Below are 23,595 nucleotides of genomic sequence, written 5' to 3'. Positions count from 1 at the left end.
CGAGAGCGAGAGAGAGAGAGAGAGAGAGGTTTCCAGTGGTTCCTGTTGTAATGGGAGCCAGATGCTGAGCCGTCAGTCCTCGGTACACAGCCTGCACGCTTCACACACACACACACACACACACACACACACACACACACACACACACACACACACACACACACACACACACACACACACACACACACACACACACACACACACACACACACACACACACACACACACACACGCACACACACACACACACACGCACACACACACCACACACACACACACACACACACACACACACACCACACACACACACGCACACACACACACACACACACACGCACGCACACACACAGCCGTACACCTCCCCTTCTGTGTGTCTGCCTCTCGTCTGATTATTGTTTTGTATTTTTCATACATTTTTATTAGTTTAACCCATTCACTACCACACTACAGAAGGGTTAACACTTTCACTACCACACTACAGAAGGTTAACCTTTCACTACCACACTACAGAAGGTTAACCCTTTCACTACCACACTACAGAAGGTTAACCTTTCACTACCACACTACAGAAGGTTAACCCTTTCACTACCACACTACAGAAGGTTAACCTTTCACTACCACACTACAGAAGGTTAACCCCTTTCACTACCACACTACAGACGGTTAATTTGGTAGTGAAAGGGTTCACCTTCTGTAGTGTGGTAGTGAAAGGGTTAACCTTCTGTAGTGTGTTAGTGAAAGGGTCAACCCTTTGTTGTGGGCAGTGAAAGGGTTAACCTTCTGTAGTGTGGTAGTGAAAGGGTTCACCTTCTGTAGTGTGGTAGTGAAAGGGTCAAACCTTTGTCGTGTGGTAGTGTGTGGTAGTGAAAGGGTCAAACCTTTGTCGTGTGGTAGTGAAAGGGTTAACCTTCTGTATTGTCACAGTGAAAGGGTTAACCCTTTGTCATGGGCAGTGAAAGGGTTAACCTTCTGTAGTGTGGTATTGTAGGTGAGGAGGAGGATCTTGTAAAGACAGCTGGATCTCTCCTCTTTATCTCAGGTACTTCTGTCTGCTGTGATTTCATTTTCAGGAAGAAAAAAGTGTTTAATAAGAAGCAATAAAGTCAAGTACAATTTGCCATGTAACAAAAATCGTGCTTGCTGATGATGTGTTTAATTTGCCCGGTTCTCCCAATTCCACCCTCACTTGCCATGCAAGTCCAGTAGTCCTACACTGCCCTCTGCTGGCAGAATATCACAATGCAATTGTAATGTACCTGTAAAACAATCTGAAAGCTGAAGAGGATGCATTTATATAGTGCTGTAAAATGTTTTGCTCCATTCACTCACACATTCACACACCGATGGCGGAGGCAACCATGCAAGGTGCCAACCTGCTCATCGGGAGCAATTAGGGGTTAAGTGTCTTGCTCAAGGACACTTCGACACGCTACCTGGGAGGCGCTGGAATCGAACCGGGAACCTTCCAATTACCAGAAGAACACTCTACCTCCTGAGCCACTGTCGCATATAGTTACACACACACAGTCCCCCACACACATGCATTTCATCAGAGAGGTCAGAGTGCAAGGTGGCACATAGTGCAGTGCCCCTGGAGCAGGTTTGGGGATCAGTGTCTTGCTCAAGGGCACTTAGGCAGGATGGTGGGCATCGTAGAAGTACTGTAACACCAGCCACCCTTCAGTCACCAGCTCACAGCTGGAATACACCCTCCTGTCAGTGGCGGGGATCGAACCGGCGACCTTTTGGTTACTGGCTGGCCTCTTTACCTCTCTAGACCATCAGAAAGCTGCCTTCTATGTTAATAGAAATAGAATAGAAATACTTTATTCATCCAGAGGGAAATTTGGTTCTACAAATCACTCACAGTAAACAGTGAACATTTAGGTGGACAAAACAAAAGTCACGAATAAGAATAAAAATAAGACTAAGAATAAAATTAAATAAACATAAAATACAGAGATTTGCACTACAACTCATACCTCATTGCACCCTCCCCTAAGTTGTACCTCATCCCATTTCTGCATTGTACTGTATATTGTATTGTAACTCCGTTACACATTTTTTCTACTCTGTATTGTATATTGTATATATGTATATTGAACACTTTTGTTTACACTTGTTTAGGTACTTTTGACTTTCTATTTTTATACTTTATCTATTTTTTATCTAGCAAACTCTCAGGAGCAAAACAGAAAAAAGCATTTCATATAAAAGTATTCTGTATTTTTGTATGACAATGACAACTAATAAAGAAACTTGAACTTGAAACTTACAATGGGGATTTCCTGTTCATCATCGCTGACAATAATATTAACAACTATTGTCCATTTTATTCTCTACCTTCCAGAACTGTCTGATCAGGGTGACGTCGCGAGGCCGGAGGCCCTGGTCACTGACTTCGGCCTGGCCAGGGAGGTGGTGGAGCCGCCGGTCCAAGACCCCGGCAGGAAGCTCTCCCTGGTGGGCTCAGCCTTCTGGATGGCCCCAGAGATGCTCCGAGGAGAACCATACGACCGGAAGGTAGACACTGACACTTCTACATTCAACAGCTTCATTACAAACACTGTCCCTCTTCCATCGCCATGGTGACCAGGGTCAGAGACGCAGCCATGGCCATGTGGCAGACAGACAGCCTGGGCAGACAGACAGCCTGGGCAGACAGACAGCCTGGGCAGACAGACAGCCTGGGCAGACAGACAGCCAGGGCAGACAGACAGCCTGCTCAGACAGACAGCCTGGGCAGACAGACAGCCTGGGCAGACAGACAGCCAGGGGCAGACAGACAGCCTGGGCAGACAGACAGCCAGGGGCAGACAGACAGCCAGTGGCAGACAGACAGCCAGGGCAGACAGACAGCCTGGGCAGACAGACAGCCAGGGGCAGACAGACAGCCAGGGGCAGACAGACAGCCTGCTCAGACAGACAGCCTGCTCAGACAGACAGCCAGGGCAGACAGACAGCCAGGGGCAGACAGACAGCCTGGGCAGACAGACAGCCTGCTCAGACAGACAGCCTGCTCAGACAGACAGCCAGTGGCAGACAGACAGCCTGCTCAGACAGACAGCCTGCTCAGACAGACAGCCAGTGGCAGACAGACAGCCTGCTCAGACAGACAGCCTGGGCAGACAGACAGCCTGCTCAGACAGACAGCCAGGGGCAGACAGACAGCCTGCTCAGACAGACAGCCAGTGGCAGACAGACAGCCTGCTCAGACAGACAGCCAGTGGCAGACAGACAGCCAGGGGCAGACAGACAGCCAGGGGCAGACAGACATTCCAATTACAGCGACATTAGCGGTCAGTGAGATGAGGCTAATTTGACAAGCTGAAATTATGCCCATTATTCCTGTCCACCTTACTGCCTGTTTCCCCCCTAAGCTCAGTGTACGGGTGACATCGGGGCCCGTTGGACCTAAAGATGTTGAAAAATTACATTTTAAATTGTCCACTGTTTTATAATAAAAAATGAAAGCACCTGGCATAGAGACAAACCATATGTCTGTGGGTCGCCCACTAAATGGCCACGCTGCAAATCAGTGATCACCATTTTTTTTTTTTTAAATATCTCTATTTGTCATCTGTCTCCTCTGTATTTTAGGTGGGAGGTTCCACGGATGGGTTAAGCGTAGGGTTATGGTAAGGGATGGGTTCATAAACAACCTTTTAGGTGAAGATTATGACGCCCAGCGGCGTCGTGACTTGGCCTCACAAGTAACTCCCCTGTCTGTGCAGCGTGCTACTCACAGGCCTTAACACGTCTCCATTTCACTTGGTGATGTGTTGTGAGGTTAAGCGTGAATCTGGGACATTTTGCATCATACTGTAATATGATGCACATTAGTTTTAGTGGAGCCCAGGACCAGACTCAAGACAGAAGGGGGACAGAGTCTTCACGGTGACTGCAGCCCCAAGGCTCTGGAACGCCCTCCTCTCTTCAGCCCTGAACAACGCTCCCTCAGAGATCATCTTTAAAAGGCAGCTAAAAACAGGCAGGCCTTTTAAACACCCATAGCCGTTTTCTCTCTGTTCACGTCTGTTTTGTTCTTGTTTTTGTTTTTCGTTGTCTATTCTGGTGTTTTAGCTAATTTCTAATGTTTTTTTTTCTCTTCACATTTTTCTACTGATGTGTTAAAAAAATGCTGTGAAGCACTCTGTGCACCCGTGCTGAGAAGGGCGCTATACAAGTTTTATTTACTTATTTACTTATTTACTGACTGATGAGCAGATGAACCTTGGGGGGGGGGGGGTGTACTGGTCACTGCTCCATCTTACTGATGAGCAGATGAACCTTGGGGGGGGGGGTGTACTGGTCGCTGCTCCATCTTACTGATGAGCAGATGAACCTTGGGGGGGGGGGTGTACTGGTCGCTGCTCCATCTTACTGATGAGCAGATGAACCTTGGGGGGGGGGGGTGTACTGGTCGCTGCTCCATCTTACTGATGAGCAGATGAACCTTGGGGGGGAGTGTACTGGTCGCTGCTCCATCTTACTGATGAGCAGATGAACCTTGGGGGGGGGGTACTGGTCGCTGCTCCATCTTACTGATGAGCAGATGAACCTTGGGGGGGGGGGGTGTACTGGTCGCTGCTCCATCTTACTGAACTGATGAGCAGATGAACATTGGGGGGGGGGGGTGTACTGGTCGCTGCTCCATCTTACTGATGAGCAGATGAACATTGGGGGGGGGGGGGTGTACTGGTCGCTGCTCCATCTTACTGATGAGCAGATGAACCTTGGGGGGGGGGGGGGTGTACTGGTCGCTGCTCCATCTTACTGATGAGCAGATGAACCTTGGGGGGGGGGGGGGGGGTGTACTGGTCGCTGCTCCAGTTCAGGACTGACACGTTGTCTGCGTGTGTGTATCTCCCAGGTGGACGTGTTCTCCTTTGGCATCGTGCTGTGTGAAATACTGGCCCGCATCCCTGCCGACCCAGAGATACTACCCAGGACACAGGTACCGGCAGAACCTCACAGAATCACGCGGTCGATTCGTACGAATGCATGCACCCTGCTTAGAAAAGTGGCCACGCGATGTTAGATTAGATTAGTACTTTATTGTCATTATATTTGCATACGACGAGATTTGGGACTCAAATTTAAGGTGCAGTAATAAAATCACACAAGTGATAAAAGAGAAACATACAATACTATACAAGAAACATAAAATACTATACAAGAAACATTAAATACTATACAAGAAACATAAAATACTATACAAGAAACATAAAATACTATACAAGAAACATTAAATACTATACAAGAAACATAAAATACCATACAAGAAACATTAAATACTATACAAGAAACATAAAATACTATACAAGAAACATTAAATACTATACAAGAAACATAAAATACTATACAAGAAACATTAAATACTATACAAGAAACATTAAATACTATACAAGAAACATTAAATACTATACAAGAAACATAAAATACCATACAAGAAACATTAAATACTATACAAGAAACATAAAATACCATACAAGAAACATTAAATACTATACAAGAAACATAAAATACTATACAAGAAACATTAAATACTATACAAGAAACATAAAATACTATACAAGAAACATTAAATACTATACAAGAAACATTAAATACTATACAAGAAACATAAAATACCATACAAGAAACATTAAATACTATACAAGAAACATAAAATACTATACAAGAAACATTAAATACTATACAAGAAACATAAAATACCATACAAGAAACATAAAATACTATACAGAAACATAAGATACTATATGTGACGGATCGTATTGGTCTGCGTTGTGTTGATGTTAAATGTTAATGTCCCGAGGGGGAGTCGAACAGGGGGGTCCCGGTCCGCGGGCGACGACACAGGCCGCTGCACTAAGAAGTGAATTCACTGCTATGTACCGTACCTATGCGTCTGTTAACCCTGTTATGAGGAAGTGAGTTTAACTTACCAGCCCGTAATGCCACAGTCACTTGTCAACACCCCTGTTTCTGTGACTGTGGATATACTCACGGGCTTCCCCGTTACATATACAAGAAACATTAAATACTATACAATAAGACAATGTTACAATACTGTACAATATACAAAATAACAATACACAAATAACAACAATCCCAGTGTCAGACGGTAGTGGTGGGTGTTGCACTTGAGGGGTAGGATGTTGCACAGTGTGGGAGGAGGGGGACAGGGGTGAGTTATTAGTGCATCATGTTAGAGTTCAGGGGGGTGACAGTCTGTCTGTCTGTCTGTCTGTCTGTCTGTCTGTCTGTCTGTCTGTCTGTCTGTCTGTCTGTCTGTCTGTCTGACAGACACATGATGCCTGCTTTGTGTTACCTTCTCCCAGGACTACGGCCTCAATGTGAGTGCGTTCAGGGAGCTGGTGATTGGCTGTCCTCAGCGGGTGGTGGAGCTAGCATCCAGCTGCTGTCTGGTGAGTAGAGAGACCACAGAGACAGAGGTAGAGAGAGAGGTAGAGAGAGAGAGAGAGAGAGGTAGAGAGAGAGAGAGAGAGAGAGAGAGGTAGAGAGAGAGAGAGCGGGAGAGGGAGAGGTAGAGAGAGAGAGAGAGAGAGAGAGAGAGAGGGAGAGGGAGAGGTAGAGAGAGAGAGAGAGAGAGGTAGAGAGAGAGAGAGAGAGAGAGAGAGAGAGAGAGAGAGAGAGAGAGAGAGAGAGAGAGAGAGAGAGAGAGAGAGAGGTAAAACTAACACGCCATGAAACAGAAGTTCACAGAGTTCTCTCAGATGGTGCCAGTGGCTCCCTGACACCAGGTGGTGCTGTGGTTGATTTAAGAGACGGGGAACGAGGGGTTAAGTGTTTCAAAGACTTTTCCAGCTCTGCTTGGACTCAGCAGTGGTTCCTGATCTCTGGAAGAATTCTATCATCACTCCAATTCCAAAGATCAGCAGACGCCAAATCCTCAACGACCTGCGGCCTACAGCCCTAACATCACTAGTAATGAAAAGTCTGGAGAACATTGTGAAATCTGATGCAACCAGATCAGATCTTGACCCCATGCAATGTGCATATAGACCCGAGAGAGGTGTTGATGATGCCAAGTTATTTATTTTGAACTCTGTACATGAGCACTTAGAAAAAAATAACACGTATGCAAGATTACTCTTTGTTGACTTTTCGTCAGCCTTCAATACAATGCAGCCTCACATACTTGTAGAAAAACGTATAAATTACTTTAACCTCGATCACCAACACATCAGATGGATTATCAGTTTTCTTACCAATAGAACTCAGAAGACAGTAAGTATAAATGGAAAAAGTTCCAAATCAATAATAATTTCCACTGGCTCACCGCAGGGCTGTGTTCTTTCTTCACTTCTTTTTGTTTTATACACAAACGATTGTCTTAGCAAATATACAAATCACCATATTGTAAAATTTGCTGACGACAGTGTTATCCTATCTCTTCTCAGTCAGTCAGATAAATCACACGGACCCATAATGCAAGACTTTGTAAACTATAGTGTGATGGCTGTTTTCTGGATCTAAACGTATCCAAAACCAAAGAAATTATTATCTCACCAAAACACATAGAAGTCGCCCCAACAACCATCCACGGAGCTGAGGTGGAAATTGTCCAGAACTATAAATACTTAGGAACTGTGTTTGATGACAAACTTAAATTGAGTGACAACACAGATGTTATCATAAAAAAGGCTCATCAGCATCTGTACTGTCTTCGAAAAACTAAACTCCTTTGGAGTCGACCAGAGAATTCGGACAATGTTTTATTTTTCCTTTATTGAGAGTATTTTAACATTTTCATTTGTATGCTGGTTCACATCCCTCTGTCAAAGAGACAAGAACAAACTGCAAGGTGTTGTCAACCTTAGCTCCAAAATGATCGGCAGAACACAAAGATCCCTAATGCAGTTTAACAGCTCAAGTGCTCAAGAAAGCACATAAGATAATTGATGACTCCACACATGTCCTTCATGTGTGTTGACCTGCTGCCCTCAGGAAAGCGCTTTAGACAGCCTGCCTGCAAAACAAACCAAAGGAAATTTGGGTTTGTTCCAGAGGCCATTCGACTGGTGGCCACAGTACAAGGAAAGGTCCGTTTACAAACGTGCACCCTTTGACCCCTTGATTTTAATATTTTTGACGAAAGTGCACTTTTTATACCGACCGAATCTATTTATTTATTTATTTATCTATTGGACTGACAGATCAACAATGTAGGGATCCCGTTCTGGCAGTGTCATGTATTTTATGCTTTGAAGTGTCATGTATGTCTCTTGTCCCTGTTTTGTCCTGTTCTATCTTGAATGTATAGAAATGCAGCTGTTTGTCATATCATGCCTTAAATTGCCCCTTGCGGGACTAATAACGTTTTTTGAATTGAATTGAATGAAGTGATCTCCGCTCTCCTCTCCTCCTCACCCAGGTGGAGGCCTTCAGACGACCTGCGTTCACAGAGCTGCTGGATGAATTAGGGGAGATCGCCGAGACCCTGGAGCTGCCCCCCCCCACTCCCAAGTTCAAGTTCAAGTTCTTTAATAGTTGTCATACAGAAGTACAGAATACTTTCATACAAAATGCTTCTTACTGTTACGCTCCAGAGACTGTGCTAGACAAGATAGTATCAAATAACATAATAACATAATATAGCATGAATTTAGAAGAAGAAAATGAGGTCACAGTGTTCGGTATAGACATATGTACAATGTTCTGAGTTACCATATAATATACAATACACAATACTATGCAGTGTACTAATGTACAGTACTATCTAGTGCAAAGCAGAAATGGGATGAGGTACAATTTTAGGTACAATTTACAGTAAGGTGTACGAGTTGTAGTGCAATCCTTCATCCATAAATATAAAGTGTGGGGAGTGGGTGCTACAGTGTGTTTGTTTAAAGTGGGTGTGTGCTATAAAGTGTGTGGAGTGGGTGCTACAGTGTGTTTGTTTAAAGTGGGTGTGTGCGTGTGGATGTGTGTGCTATGTGCGTTTGGTGGTTGTTGTTGTGTAGTGTTCATTCATTGTTCGTTTAGCAGCCTGATGGCCTGGGGATAGAAGCTACTTCTGAGTCTTTCTGTGCTCGCCTTGAGACTCCTGTATCGCTTGCCTGACCGCAGCAGTTCGAAGAGGCAGTTGTTCGGGTGACTGGAGTCTTTAATGATTCTCTTAGCCTTGCCCTTGCAACGCTTGTAGTAAATGTTCTGGAGGGTGGGGAGCCCCCCTCCAATTGTGCGTTCGGCTGAACGTGTCACTCTTTGTAGTCTGCTTTGGTCTTTTGCAGTGCTATTCCCAAACCAGGAGGTGATGTTGCCGGTCAAGATGCTCTCTATTGTACATGAGTAGAAGTTCTTAAGGATCTTCTGGCTGACTTGGAACTTCCTTAGGCGCCTGAGGAAGTAGAGGCGTTGTCGTGCCTTCTTCACCACACTGTTAATGTGTGTGGTCCATGTCAAGTCCTCGGATATGTAGGCTCCGAGGTACTTGAAGCTGTTGACTCTCTCAACCGGTGCCCCGTCGATGCTGAGGGGGCTGTAGTCCTTGACCCCCGACCTCCTGAAGTCCACAATCATCTCCTTTGTTTTGCTGACGTTCAGGGAGAGGCTGTTTTCCTGGCACCATCCCGCCAGGACCTTGACCTCTTCCAGGTAGGCCCTCTCGTCGTTGGCAGAGATCAGGCCCACCACCACTGTGTCGTCAGCAAATTTGACGATTGTATTGCTACTCCGCTGAGCCACACAGTCGTGTGTGTACAGGGAGTAGAGGAGGGGACTCAGAACACAGCCCTGGGGGGCCCCTATGTTGAGGGTGATGGATGAGGAGGTGCAGTTGCCTGCTCTCACCACCTGGGGTCTGCCAGTCAGGAAGTCCAAGACCCACTGGCAGAGGTCATAGCCCAAGCCCAGGTCCCTGAGCTTGGCTATGAGTATGGAGGGGACTATGGTATTGAATGCCGAGCTGTAGTCGATGAATAGCATTCTCACATAGTTCCCCTGCCTCTTGTCCAGGTGTGATGCTGCTGTGTGCAGCACATGGGATATGGCGTCCTCCGTGGACCTGTTGGGGCGGTATGCAAATTGCAGGGGGTCCATGTTGATGGGGAGGGAGGAGCAGATGTAGCCCTTTACTAGCTTCTCAAAGCACTTCATGGCTATGGAGGTGAGAGCTACAGGGCGGTAGTCGTTGAGGCAAGCAGGCTTGGATTTTTTGGGTACAGGGATAATAGTGGACTTCTTCAGGCAGGTGGGGATGACAGCCTGTTCTAAGGACAGGTTAAATATGTTAGTGAATACTGGGGCCAGTTGGTCGGCACAGACTCCGAGGTCAGATCTGAAGCCCTGCCCCCTCACCCCCCCAGGCCCGACGTGAAGCCCTGCCCTGGGTGTCATGTGCACCTTTTTGATATTCAGATCTCTATTAGGGACCAGCAGAGTTTTTACAAGTACATTTATTTCATATCTCGATCTGACAATATGGAGTTATCAGTATATTATCAGTAAGTGTTTCTATATTGAAGAAAGAAACACGGAGTTGCTACACTGGGTCAAGAACAGTAGTGGTGGTGTTGGTTGTTAACCTCCTGTATTGTCGCAGTGAAAGGGTTAACCCTTTGGTAGCGTGGTAGTGAAAGGGTTAAAGCTGCACTGTGCCATTTCAGAAGAGGGGGAGTTTGTTTGCGGAGCCTGCAAAATACATTTCACTGTAATCCTAAGAATGATTCCATCTTAACCCTTTCACTACCACACTACCAAAGGGTTAACCCTTTCACTGCGACAATACACGACAAATGGTTAACGCTTTCACATCCACACTACAGAAGGTGAACACTACACTAGTGTGGTAGTGAAAGGTTTAACCTTCTGTAGTGTGGTAGTGAAAGGGTTAAGTTATCATAAAATAAAAAAAAAAAATTTGCAGGCACTGTGAACAAAACGTAAGCCTAGGATGTTTGTTAACTAAATTGCGGGCCATTGCCTTTGTAAATGACAGCAATGAAATGTCTTTATTTTCCGGTAGCTCTCTAGCTTCAAACAGTGTTCCAGGATCCAGTTATCCTCTGACGACAGTTTGTTTATTCAGTTGTGAAGATATATATTATTATTAACTTCTCGGACTCTTACAAAATGACTTTACTTCTTCATGTAATATATTTTCCTCTTTTTGCTCAGTTTTCCTTTTCTGTTGTTGTTGTTGTTGTTGTTGTTGTTGTTGTTGTTGTTGTTGTTGTTGTTGTTGTTGTTGTTGTTGTTGTTGTTGTTGTTGTTGTTGTTGTTGTTGTTGTTGTTGTTGTTGTTGTTGTTGTTGTTGTTGTTGTTGTTGTTGTTGTTGTTGTTGACTCAATACACCAGCTCTATGATTGAACTGGCCCGTATTCCTTACCAGTATTTTACAAGTTAACCGTATCTTACCATGACTTTCCAACATGGCAAGTTATCACAGTTTATTACACCGTGCAACACTTTGTACCGCTACTTTAATGGAACACGCCAACATTTTGGGAAACGTTCTTACCGTCTTCTCCAGAGAGAGACCAGAAGATAGATACCAGTTTCCTCTCTGTGCGTTCAGTAGAAAGCTATCTGGCTGCATGTTAGCCTAGCTTAGCACAATGAATGGAAGCGGACATGACCGGTTAGCCTAGGCATTGTCCAACTAACACCTCTACCAAAGGCTAACCGGTCATGTCCGCTTCCATTCATTGTGCTAAGAGGAGGACTGGTATCTATCTTCTTGCCTCTCTCTGGAGAAGACGGTAAGCAAATTTGTCTAAAGGCTTGAAGATATGGTTTCCTAGATATAAATATACGGTTTCCTAGATATTGTGTATGTTGAGATAAACGATCCATTTGCTGAAAATGGGGATATATATTTTCTTTTAATTCAATTTGACAGAAATGAACTTGGACATTTGAATTGCCGTCAACTCGATGTTACCTTTCACTCTAAAACCGAAGACTTTGGTTTTTAAATACTGGCATCTCAGTCTTTACCCCCCCATGCTTTGTTTTATTCTGACAGTTTTTTGACAAATGCTGTGAATAATCTTCTCCCTTTGTCAGTGCATTTGTATCAAAACAAAAAAATTGAATTCAAGATTAAAGTTATATTTAATGTATGAAAATGGCATTTCACAGATGGCTTCCATCCACGATATATAGGCTACGTGTCTCCACTACATTCATTTTTGTGATAGAGTTTTGTGATACAGTAAGTTGTTCTTATTTTCTGTCTGTTCGTTGATTTCAAAGTTGGTGTCCAACCAGCGATAACTGTTGGGTTTAACTGCTTTCATGTCTGGTTACCTGGCAACAGCCTTTGAAGCCTGCGGTCTTTTAGCATATTTAGCATGGAAAGGAAACCAGGATATTACCCACTGTGTATACATGCAAGGGCGTCATTTTGTTTTCAAAGGTGGGGGGGACACATTTGGGGCGTGGTCCGGTGAAAATGTTGAACATTTAGAATTTTAAATGCATCAATCTGCACTTTGAGGGTCAAGTAGACAACATACTGTATGTATAAAACAATACAGTATGGCTCAATACACACAATTGTTAAGGGGATGCAGGCCAGAGAAAGACGTTTGTCTTGTTTACATCAGGGTCCCCCATTTTCAATTTATAATGACATTTCTGACATACACAACATACAGATATAAAAATCTAATCTAATCATCTAATCTAATCTAATCATGACATTTATGACAGTACTGTTTTGGGAAAGTTATGTGAACACAGAAGAGCAGAGCTCGTGATAACGGCTGCAGTGGCTACTTTTGAGTTTTATATTGTTAAGATATTGTGTGAGCAAAAAATAAAAGAACAATACAGTATAGTTATTAATTTACTCATACAGTATGTACAAGCCTGTTTGTAGAACTGCCCTGTGTTGTCGACTAAGCTAAACCCTATGAAGTCTAATGGGAACATGAGAGGATGCTCAGTATTGCACTACTGAGTTATTTGCTGCTATGTTTCAATATTATAATAATAATAGAATTATAATCATTTGTATATGTATATCACAGTCAAGTCGCAATACTCCAATTCAGCCACTGAGTGGGGGTGGCGCTGTGAGCGATAGAGACCGTTCTCCTATGAGGTCTGCAGTGATTACAGTTGCAGAGGAGGTTGTGCTGCCCCACAGGTTTTTAAGACGTGTTTTGTGTGGCCAACCATCCTGGTGTCTGGGAGCACAGTTGCTGGCTGGCAATTGGGAGCTGGAGGCTGGACCGACACGGCGTGTAGGGCAGCCACTGTTTTTCCTCTTTTTAACTTCTCTGTGCGTCAAGTGATTTCCTTTTTAGAGTTTTAATTAGTTTCCATTTTTACCTCTGTGCCATCTGACCGCTTTATTTTATTGTGTATTTTATCCAGCAGTGCAGTGATGCTTCCTATTTATTAGACGTGCCGTGTGTGTGCTCTGTAGAGGTGCAGTGCTGCGTTTGTGTGCAATATTCTTTTTAATTACTAGTAATGGTGGTCTAGATTGGTCCAGTTGGGTATGATCCCTTTTTAGTAGGGGTGTAACGGTACACAGAAGCCACGGTTCGGTACGTACCTCGGTATTGGGGTCACGGTTCGGTACGAGTTTGGTACAACAGAAAACAAATATTTATAATAATTATTATTAATATCATTTTTTTGTAATTTTTTTTTCTTTTTCATTTTTAAAATGTATATTATATTTATGATTATTATTATTAAATAGAATACTTTTCTATAGGCTTACCGTGGTAATTAGTGATACTGGTGTCATTCTGTGTTCAGGCATCCTTGTTTTTTTTTCCCTTTTCCTTCCCAGCCCTTCCCAGAGACAGTCGCATTTCTCTCCTCTCCCCAGGCTCCTCAAGGCCGTTCCTACCGCCGCCTCTACTGCTCCATGGAGCCCGACGCTGCTATGCTCTGCTTCGTGCCGGTTGCCGGACTATACTCAAATCAACTCTAAATGGATCTAATCAGTGGATTGCATATTTTCTTCAAGAAGCAGAATAAAGCTAACCCTCTCTGCCTATTGGGACATCATAATCGGGCTACCAACTTGAAGACGTGGTCATTTTTGGATTATCGAAGCTTTTGGACTGCAATAAGAAGATTTTGGATCTGTACCGCGCACAGGACCTACCAAAATGAACTGATTAAGACACTTGGACACTTGGACTAATAATGCATTCAGTCATTTGGACGGAGTTGTTAAAACTCACTCCACTCAAGAATTATATTTCACTCTATTCAAATAAAATTTAAAGTGACGTGGCTGGGATAAATGTGCCAGTCAGTCAGCCAAAACAAATTCCTGGACCAAGGTCGAACCAGAGAGCTGCTGGAGTCGAAGGCCCTCTGGGAGATAAGAGTGACAAGCGGCTTCCCCCCACTCCCAATCCCTACCCAATCCCCCCTCCCGCGTGTACGCCTGGCGCCTATGACGGCAGCCAACTAGTACGCGTGCTGGAGGGGGGGCCTAAGACTGTTTCATCACCAAAGTCCTATCCGCCAGTCCATGCCCCCTCCCTCTGGACAATCTTTTCCGCCCTCCCTCCCGCCACCTGGCGCGACGACACTTTGTTTCAGACACTTTGTTGTTGTTGCAGCCGACTATCGCATATGGCGTCTCAGGCATTCTGTAGATGACATGTGTCAACAAATGTACATGTCTGTGTGAATTTATGTTGTGCCGTTGTTACTGTAAAAATGTAATGATTGTGATATGTTGTTATTAATGAGACGATGAGCTGTATGTGTGTGTCACTGGAATTTCCCCAAGGCGATTAATAAAGGAATATCTTATCTTATCTCTTATCTTACTGCCCCTTTAAACTTATCCTTGCTAAGTTTCAGTTTCACTTCCAGAGAGAATTTTGCTTCACGACCAGACTGAACTAGAGAACAGATGACATATTACAACAATGGCAGAGGATTATTTGGATTTAAACACAGTGGAGCTCAGATGATCTGTCTGGAAAAGTCGGTTTCTTCTTTTTATTTGATTGTGACATTTGAAGACATTTATGACATACAGATATACAAATATACAGTACTGTTTCAGAGAAAGAGATCCTAAAAAAAGATATATACATTCTAGGGGGAAGCAACTGTACATTGGAGGGTTTGACATTTACCGGGGCCAGTTTCTAATTGCCACCACCCGTAGGTGCTCTTTGAGAGCGGTTTTGAAGGAGGGTAGGGATTCACATTAGTTTACGGCTGTGGGTAGGGTGTTCCACATGAGAGAGAGAGAGAGAGAGAGAGAGAGAGAGAGGGGGGGAACGAGAGAGAGAGGGGGAGGAACGAGAGAGAGAGGTAAAGAGAGGGAGGAGGGAGAGAGAGGGAGGAGGGAGAGAGAGGGAGAAGAGAGAGAGGTAAAGAGAGGGAGGATGGAGAGAGAGAGAGGTAGAGAGAGAGGGTATCACTGCTTGCTACCCGGGATTCTGACTGAGACCCCGACCTGCTGGGAGCATCTTCTCTGCTCAACACCTTGAAAGACATGAGATTGTGTTGTTCAGTTCAGAGTTTTTATTTGCCACATGGAATCATACAATCATAGTTTCTTCATTACACAATCATAAATAGTCATTCCATGGACAAAAGGAGCAGGAAGAAGAATAAATCTTATAGTTACCTGCCCCTTATTCCTAAACTAACAAGTATTTACTTAATGGTCGGCGTACAACCTAATTTACACAAATAATAATTTATACCATTATAAAAGAATCCACAGTTAAACAAGAAAAAATTAAATAATAATAATAATGACAAAGAATAAAATTGCTTTCAGTTTAGCTGGTCGTCCGTACTAATACACATTGGCCGTATTAGGGGGTGGGAAACTGATGGGTGGGGATCGGGCGTTGTGGACAGCGACTCCTACAGGTCGGTTGGTGCGCCTGCGCAGTAGAATCAGGAAGTGTCGGGGGCAGCGTGAGCCTCCCACGCGTTACTCCTCGCCACTGAGAGATCGAGCTGCGCAGGTGAAAAGATGCGACTGCTGTTACCTCAAGTACCGGAGGGGACTCGTGCTATGTATGACTTAGTCCACATTGCAGCCGGCTTGTGGGAGGCAAGAAACAGCGTTTGTGACAGGGGAGGGTTGAATTGGATGATACGAAATTGGGATGGGAGAAAATATAGAAAAAAATGGGAGAAAAAGTGGATAAAACAAAAGAATAAAGAATAAAAGAAAGAGAAGAAAAAAAAAGAAATAACTAAATATTATTTTTTTATACATTTTTTTGAATTGATAAACACTATTACATCCCTTAAGCTCGCTATGGAGATAATTCCACAACTTTACACCAATAACTGAAGGACACATCTGTTTAAGTGTGGTACGTGCAAACTGATGTTTAAAATCCTCTGGCCCCCTGCCGGGGAACACCTGGGCTGGGCGTCCTGCCTCCTCTGGCCCCCTGCCGGGGAGCACCTGGGCTGGGCGTCCTGCCTCCTCTGGCCCCCTGCCGGGGAGCACCTGGGCTGGGCGTCCTGCCTCCTCTGGCCCCCTGCCGGGGAGCACCTGGGCTGGGCGTCCTGCCTCCTCTGGCCCCCTGCCGGGGAGCACCTGGGCTGGGCGTCCTGCCTCCTCTGGCCCCCTGCCGGGGAGCACCTGGGCTGGGCGTCCTGCCTCCTCTGGCCCCCTGCCGGGGAGCACCTGGGCTGGGCGTCCGGCCTCCTCTGGCCCCCTGCCGGGGAGCACCTGGGCTGGGTGTCCTGCCTCCTCTGGCCCCCTGCCGGGGAGCACCTGGGCTGGGCGTCCTGCCTCCTCTGGCCCCCTGCCGGGGAGCACCTGGGCTGGACGTCCTGCCTCCTCTGGCCCCCTGCCGGGGAGCACCTGGGCTGGGCGTCCTGCCTCCTCTGGCCCCCTGTCGGGGAGCACCTGGGCTGGGCGTCCTGCCTCCTCTGGCCCCCTGCCGGGGAGCACCTGGGCTGGGCGTCCTGCCTCCTCTGGCCCCCTGCCGGGGAGCACCTGGGCTGGGCGTCCTGCCTCCTCTGGCCCCCTGCCGGGGAGCACCTGGGCTGGGCGTCCGGCCTCCTCTGGCCCCCTGCCGGGGAGCACCTGGGCTGGGCGTCCGGCCTCCTCTGGATGACGTGGAAGGAACCCGGCTCAGTACTCTGCCAGTGCCACCCGTATGATGATCAGATCTACTGGTTAACGGTGTGTGTGAGAGGCTGTTCTACGACTCGATTTGGGCCTAGAACCTCCATCTCAGACTGATCCAGACCCCGAACTGAGAGACGGAGGCGTTTAAGGACTTTTTCTGTGGGCCTATAAGCTCAAGGCCAAACCTTTTACCCTGAAAATATCTTTCAACCCGAGCAATTAAAAGGTCCTGTAAGGTGTTTTTTTTTTGTTAAAATAAGTGTTAAGTAGCTCTACGTTCCAACAGCCATCACTGCTATAGAGTGTCTGGTCAGTAACATGGGTCTCCCAGTCCCTCAGCTCTGCAGTAAACAGAAAATACATTTTCTGGTATCCTGTTCCCACTTTATCCAATCAGGAGAGAGAACCCTAGATAATGTTAATGAGTCAGATTTTCTTACTGCACTGGTAGATTATTTCACTTGTTTCTAGGACACATTTGCTTAAAAATAGTTTTTATATCTTATCTTTTTGCAGTGTGGAGTTCTCTCTCCTGATTAGATCAAGTGGGAACGGGATACCAGACAATGTATATAAAGACAGGCAGTCAAATTTGATTTGAATATAAAAATATGAGAAAAGTAAATAGTGTAAAGAATATAACAGGTCCACATTAAGATCTCCCCAGAGAGGGGACTGCACTGTGCCGTTTAGGTGCAGATCTCCCCAGAGAGGGGACTGTACTGTGGTGCCGTTTAGGTCCAGATCTCCCCAGAGAGGGGACTGTACTGTGCCGTTTAGGTGCAGATCTCCCCAGAGAGGGGACTGTACTGTGGTGCCGTTTAGGTCCAGATCTCCCCAGAGAGGGGACTGTACTGTGGTGCCGTTTAGGTGCAGATCTACCCAGAGAGGGGACTGTACTGTGCTGTTTAGGTGCAGATCTACCCAGAGAGGGGACTGTACTGTGGTGCCGTTTAGGTGCAGATCTCCCCAGAGAGGGGACTGTACTGTGCCGTTTAGGTCCAGCTCCTTCAGTCAGTCCTGTTCTGCAGTCAGAGCCACTCAGTTCTGGAACATCCTACCAACTGAAATAAGATACTGTGCTACCTACCACACCTTTACAAAACAACTCAAGACCTGGCTATTAACAAATCAAACATGTGCCCACTTTTAATCAGTTCCTTGTGTATTTTGTTATTGCTTTTACTATTATCATGTTGGATTGTGTTGTACTTTAAATGCTTCTGTTTTAGGTGTATGGTAACATCTTGCCAAAAGGACTACAGTTGCGAATTAAGACAGCTGGCTATAACTGGCACATTTACAGTACTGTTGATTAATGTGTACTGTCCTTTTTAAATAAACTGAAACTGAATTAACAGTGTAAACAAGGTGCAGATGAGGGTCTATATGCATATGCACCATCAGTTATATTATACATTACAGTAAATATAGGCAACAAATCATTAGAATCTTAATATATACTATGAGTAAGAGTAAAAGTACACAGTACACACTAGGTGCATTATACACAAGGTACCCTAACTGGCATGCTATACGTCATACGTTGTCCGTGCAGGTTTAGGTGGTTAAGAGTCACACACACTTAGTGGGCAGACATCCCTAGTAGTTGAGCTGTGATGGACCTGTAAGCGCCTGGCAGAGGGCAGCAGGTCAAACAGGTGATGTGCTGGGTGGTGAGAGGAGGTCAGAGGTCATCATGTCACATGGTAGCCTCTCCCTGCTAGCTGGCACACCTCCACCATGCCGTATCCACGAGATGCCCTGCCTTGTGCAGAGCAGACGGGTTTCAGATCACGTGCAGGCAGCATAAAACGCCTTAGACACCATTATTCTGTACTAGAGATAAGTAATAGAGATAAGGCTTGTAATACACAACAGAGAAACTCGACCACCACATTGTTCAGGTGTAATGCCGGTGGATATGGTGCAATATTGCCCTAAATTATTCTCTCATAATTGAACTACGCAGTTACATCATTAGGCCACAAGATGGCCCCGTTGTATGACTGAAGTAAGGGTTCAGTTTTGTCAGCATTTTGCTGTGTAGGTTTCAGTTACGGCATACTGCTACTGTCTTTCATGGATCAACAATCATTTTAACATTCTCTTTAGTCTGTGTTACAACCCCAGTAAGTCAAGGGGAAGGGGTAACTAGCATAAAAGATGATTGTGTAAACGGGAACCGGTACTAAATTAGAAAAAAACTGAGTATTGATAAGCTCCGACATTATCGGTACTGCTATCGGTAGTCTTGGAGCAGATTAGCTACGGAGCTAACAGAGTGTACCACTATGAATTGAAAATGGGGGACCCTGATGTAAACAAGACAAAAGTCTTTCTCTGGTCTGCATCCCCTTAACAATTGTGTGTATTGAGCCGTACTGTATTGTAGCCATTCTGCAATGTGTTAATAAAGTTTTCATTCATTCATTCATTCACCATCCATCTGAGACGCAACGGAGCGGATTAGCTACGGAGCTAACAGAGTGTACCATCCATCTGCGACGCAATGGTGGCAGCAACACTTGAAACGGACTAACGTTAACATTATGTCGAGTTCATACTACACTACACGTATGAACTCGACATAACGTTAACGTTACTCCGTTTCCATGAAGTGTTTAATTAGCAGCAATCCGTTGTTGAAAATTTATCATTAAACCGGAAATGGAAACGCGAGGACAGGAAGCCGTCATGAAATTGTTGGTCATATTGTAGTCTTTTAGTCTTATTACCTAAAAGATTTTAACAAAATAAAAAGCAGCAGCACTATTGGATAACTGAGTCATGTTTGCTATGTATTTCTTTCTTTAGGGGAGTAGGACATTTGTTTCAGTTTTAGCATGATGTTTTATAGATGGCTAGGTTAAACACAGGTTTTTGTTTTTAAGAGGGGGGGTTTGACTAGATTTTATTGACGTTTATTTCAAATATGCAACACAACAAACAAACATCAAGTACAGATATAGCCTTAAAGGCCAACCTTCATGTTGTATTTTTGTTCAATAAACAATGTGGACTAGGCCAACGGTGACTTTCATGAAGGGAAAAAAAAGTATTGAAATTGACGCAGTTTTAGCGTTTTTATCAAACATTTTGTCTGCCCAACACAATCACCACGCACATGGATATTTTAATCAATGGTTCATAACGTGCGCGTGTAATCGAAATTATGTCGTCACAAGAGGTGCAGGGCACCAGGGGGCTCACCAGGGGGCGCTGAGAGTCACACACAGCTAGTGGCAGGCACTGCAGGCAGAGAGCCTTGCTACTACTAGCCGAATGAAAATGTATCTGTTTCACCTAACAACACTATTGCTCCGTGATCATAGCCATCCATCTCTAAAGCTAACCACTATTTGTAAAAGCCACAACCACGTTACCATATTTGTAATAATGTAAATCATTGTCATTGTACATATTGTGTATACACCGTTAGTAGCTAACATAGCTTAGCTTGGTAGCTATTGTGCTAACACCATATCCCGACGTCCGGCTCGCTGGCCGACATGAACGGCCGACCCAAAATGGTTCTCTCCTCTCTGTACACCCCCGTCCCCACGGGTACCCTGCCGGGGAGCCCATGGACGCGACAATGGCGGCAGCCGTAGGGTGCTCGAGCCCGTAAAGGCTAGTGGTACACGATAGCTATGAGCTAACTAACACTACAGGCTCAAACACCCTACGGCCGCCGCTGTTGTCGCGTCCACAAGCTCCCCGGCAGGACACCCGCGAGGACGGGGGCACACAAAGAGGAGAGAACCACCACACAGGTCTGAGAAGAGGACCTGCACATGATTTTACTCGTTCCCCAAACTCCTCTACATGCCCCGATCTGAAAATGGTTCACGACAGTAGACATAATGCTAACGTTAGCCAGCGCCAATTATCCAGTAGTACTATGACCCGGACGGGCATAAGGCATACGTTTCCTGTTGTGACGTCACAGCTCTAGTTAGCGTTTGATACGCTTTTTAATTTGCTCGTGCATGTTATTCGTGCGTGGACCTTTTTAACTCTTTCGGAGTGGCATTTTCGGTGTCAAATGGAAAAAAATAAATAATGAAATTAGATACCAATGATGTAAACTACTCATAATTGATCAGTAGGGTTTAACCTGGAGGTTGGGCTTTAAGCCGTTCAAATAATAAATGTATAAATTTTTTTTTAATAATAATGCGCTAAAAGAACCGATAAGAGTATCGATAAAGTACCGAACCGTTAAGCAGTATCGATAAGAGTAGTAGTATCGATAAAATCCTAACGATACCCATCCCTAAGTAAAACAAAACTAACTCGGTAGGGAATATACTTTAACTGTACAATAATGCAAATGTCAAACCAAACATGCCCAAAACATACAAAGGGTGGCATCACTCCTGACTAGGGATGTCCGATATTATAGAAAAAACGTAAGATTGCCCTTATTCGCAGCAATGTCAGGTATAACAAGACATATTTTAAATAAATATTTAAATGATGGTCTTCATACACAGGCGTAGATATTGTTTCTTTCTGCGCCATGCCCTGCTCTACATAGGAGCCACCCCTCTAAACCACATACAGTATTTCACGAGTCCTATTGCAAAGCTTACAGATGTCAAAGAATAATTGGGAGGGAAGCAATCTTTCAAAACTTAAAAATGCATTGTTTTGCATCTATATTTAGCACTTATTTGATAGAATCTCTATCGAAAATAATCAAGCACCCCTTGGGCCCTATGCGTGTCTGGTTACAGGCAGCCATGTTGGAAGCCATGTTGGAAGAGAGGAGTAGAGAGCATGGCCTCTATTCAAACCAGAAGTCCTTCCGATGCAGATCACATTAGTTGGATTGCTGTCCAGGATGAATGTGTTGTTAAGTATGTTGAGTTTCTAGGTTCCTCGATGAATGCGCTGGTGTTTCTTTAAGTGGCCAGACTGACTGAAGCTCTTCTCACACTGGTCACAGTGGTAGGGCTTGTCTCCTGTATGAATGCGCTGGTGTGTCTTTAAGCTGCCAGACTCACTGAAGCTCTTCTCACACTGGTCACAGTGGTAGGGCTTCTCTCCTGTATGAATGCGCTGGTGTTTCTTTAAGAAGCCAGACCTACTGAAGCTCTTCTCACACTGGTCACAGTAGTAGGGCTCGTCTCCTGTATGAATGTGCTGGTGTATCTTTAAGCTGCCAGACTCACTGAAGCTCTTCTCACACTGGTCACAGTGGTAAGGCTTGTCTCCTGTATGAATTCGCTGGTGTGTCTTTAAGTTGCCAGAGGCACTGAAGCTCTTCTCACATTGGTCACAGTGGTAAGGCTTGTCTCCTGTATGAATGCGCTGGTGTATCTTTAAGGTTCCAGACTCACTGAAGCTCTTCTCACATTGGTCACAGAGGTAGGGCTTCTCTCCTGTATGAATGCGCTGGTGTTTCTTTAAGGTTCCAGACTCACTGAAGCTCTTCTCACATTGGTCACAGTGGTAGGGCTTGCCTCCTGTATGAATGCGCTGGTGTTTCTTTAAGTCTCCAGAGCTGCTAAAGCTCTTCTCACATTGGTCACAGAGGTAGGGCTTCTCTCCTGTATGAATGCGCTGGTGTCTCTTTAAGTTTGCAGATTGACTGAAGCGCGATCCACATTGGTCACAGTAGTACGGCTTCTCTCCTGTATGAATGCGCTGGTGTGACTTTAAGTTTGCAGATAGACTGAAGCTCTTCTCACACTGGTCACAGTAGTACGGCTTCTCTCCTGTATGAATGCGCTGGTGTATCTTTAAGCTGCCAGAGGCACTGAAGCTCTTCTCACATTGGTCACAGTGGTAGGGCTTGTCTCCTGTATGAATGCGCTGGTGTATCTTTAAGCTGCCAGACTCACTGAAGCTCTTCTCACACTGGTCACAGTGGTACGGCTTGTCTCCTGTATGCATGCGCTGGTGTTTCTTTAAGCTGCCAGACTCACTGAAGCTCTTCTCACACTGGTCACAGTGGTACGGCTTGTCTCCTGTATGAATGCGCTGGTGTGTCTTTAATTGATCAGACCGACTGAAACGCGATCCACATTGGTCACAGTAGTACGGCTTCTCTCCTGTATGAATGCGCTGGTGTTTCTTTGAGCTGCCAGAGTGACTGAAGCGCGATCCACACTGGTCACAGTAGTACGGCTTCTCTCCTGTATGAATGCGCTGGTGTTTTAGAAAAGCAGCCTTTTGGATGAAGCTCTTTCCACACTGGTCACAGCAGTGAGGCCTTGACTCATTCATATCTCTGCTTGTTGTTGGGGAGCAATGCAGCAATTGTACCTGGAGAAGAGAGAAGTACACCAATGAACAGTTCAGATTTTGCATTCGTTCAGTTTGTATTTCTCAAGTTCTCAAAATGTTTTATGCTCCAAATTTAGTTGATGTGATTTAAAAGTGAATCTGCTCCAAGGGCGGTTATTGAAAACTGGCCAACATTAAAAAAATACTGAGATAAATCCCAAGAGCCAGTTGCCTGCAATATGACATTGTGGTTGTATCTGTCCTTGTAACAATATCATTGTTGTTCC

The sequence above is a fragment of the Notolepis coatsorum genome (assembly GCF_963971535.1).
Source record: "Notolepis coatsorum genome assembly, chromosome: 1".
Taxonomy (NCBI): Eukaryota; Metazoa; Chordata; class Actinopteri; order Aulopiformes; family Paralepididae; genus Notolepis; species Notolepis coatsorum.
Note: the sequence above shows the minus strand (reverse complement) of the source record.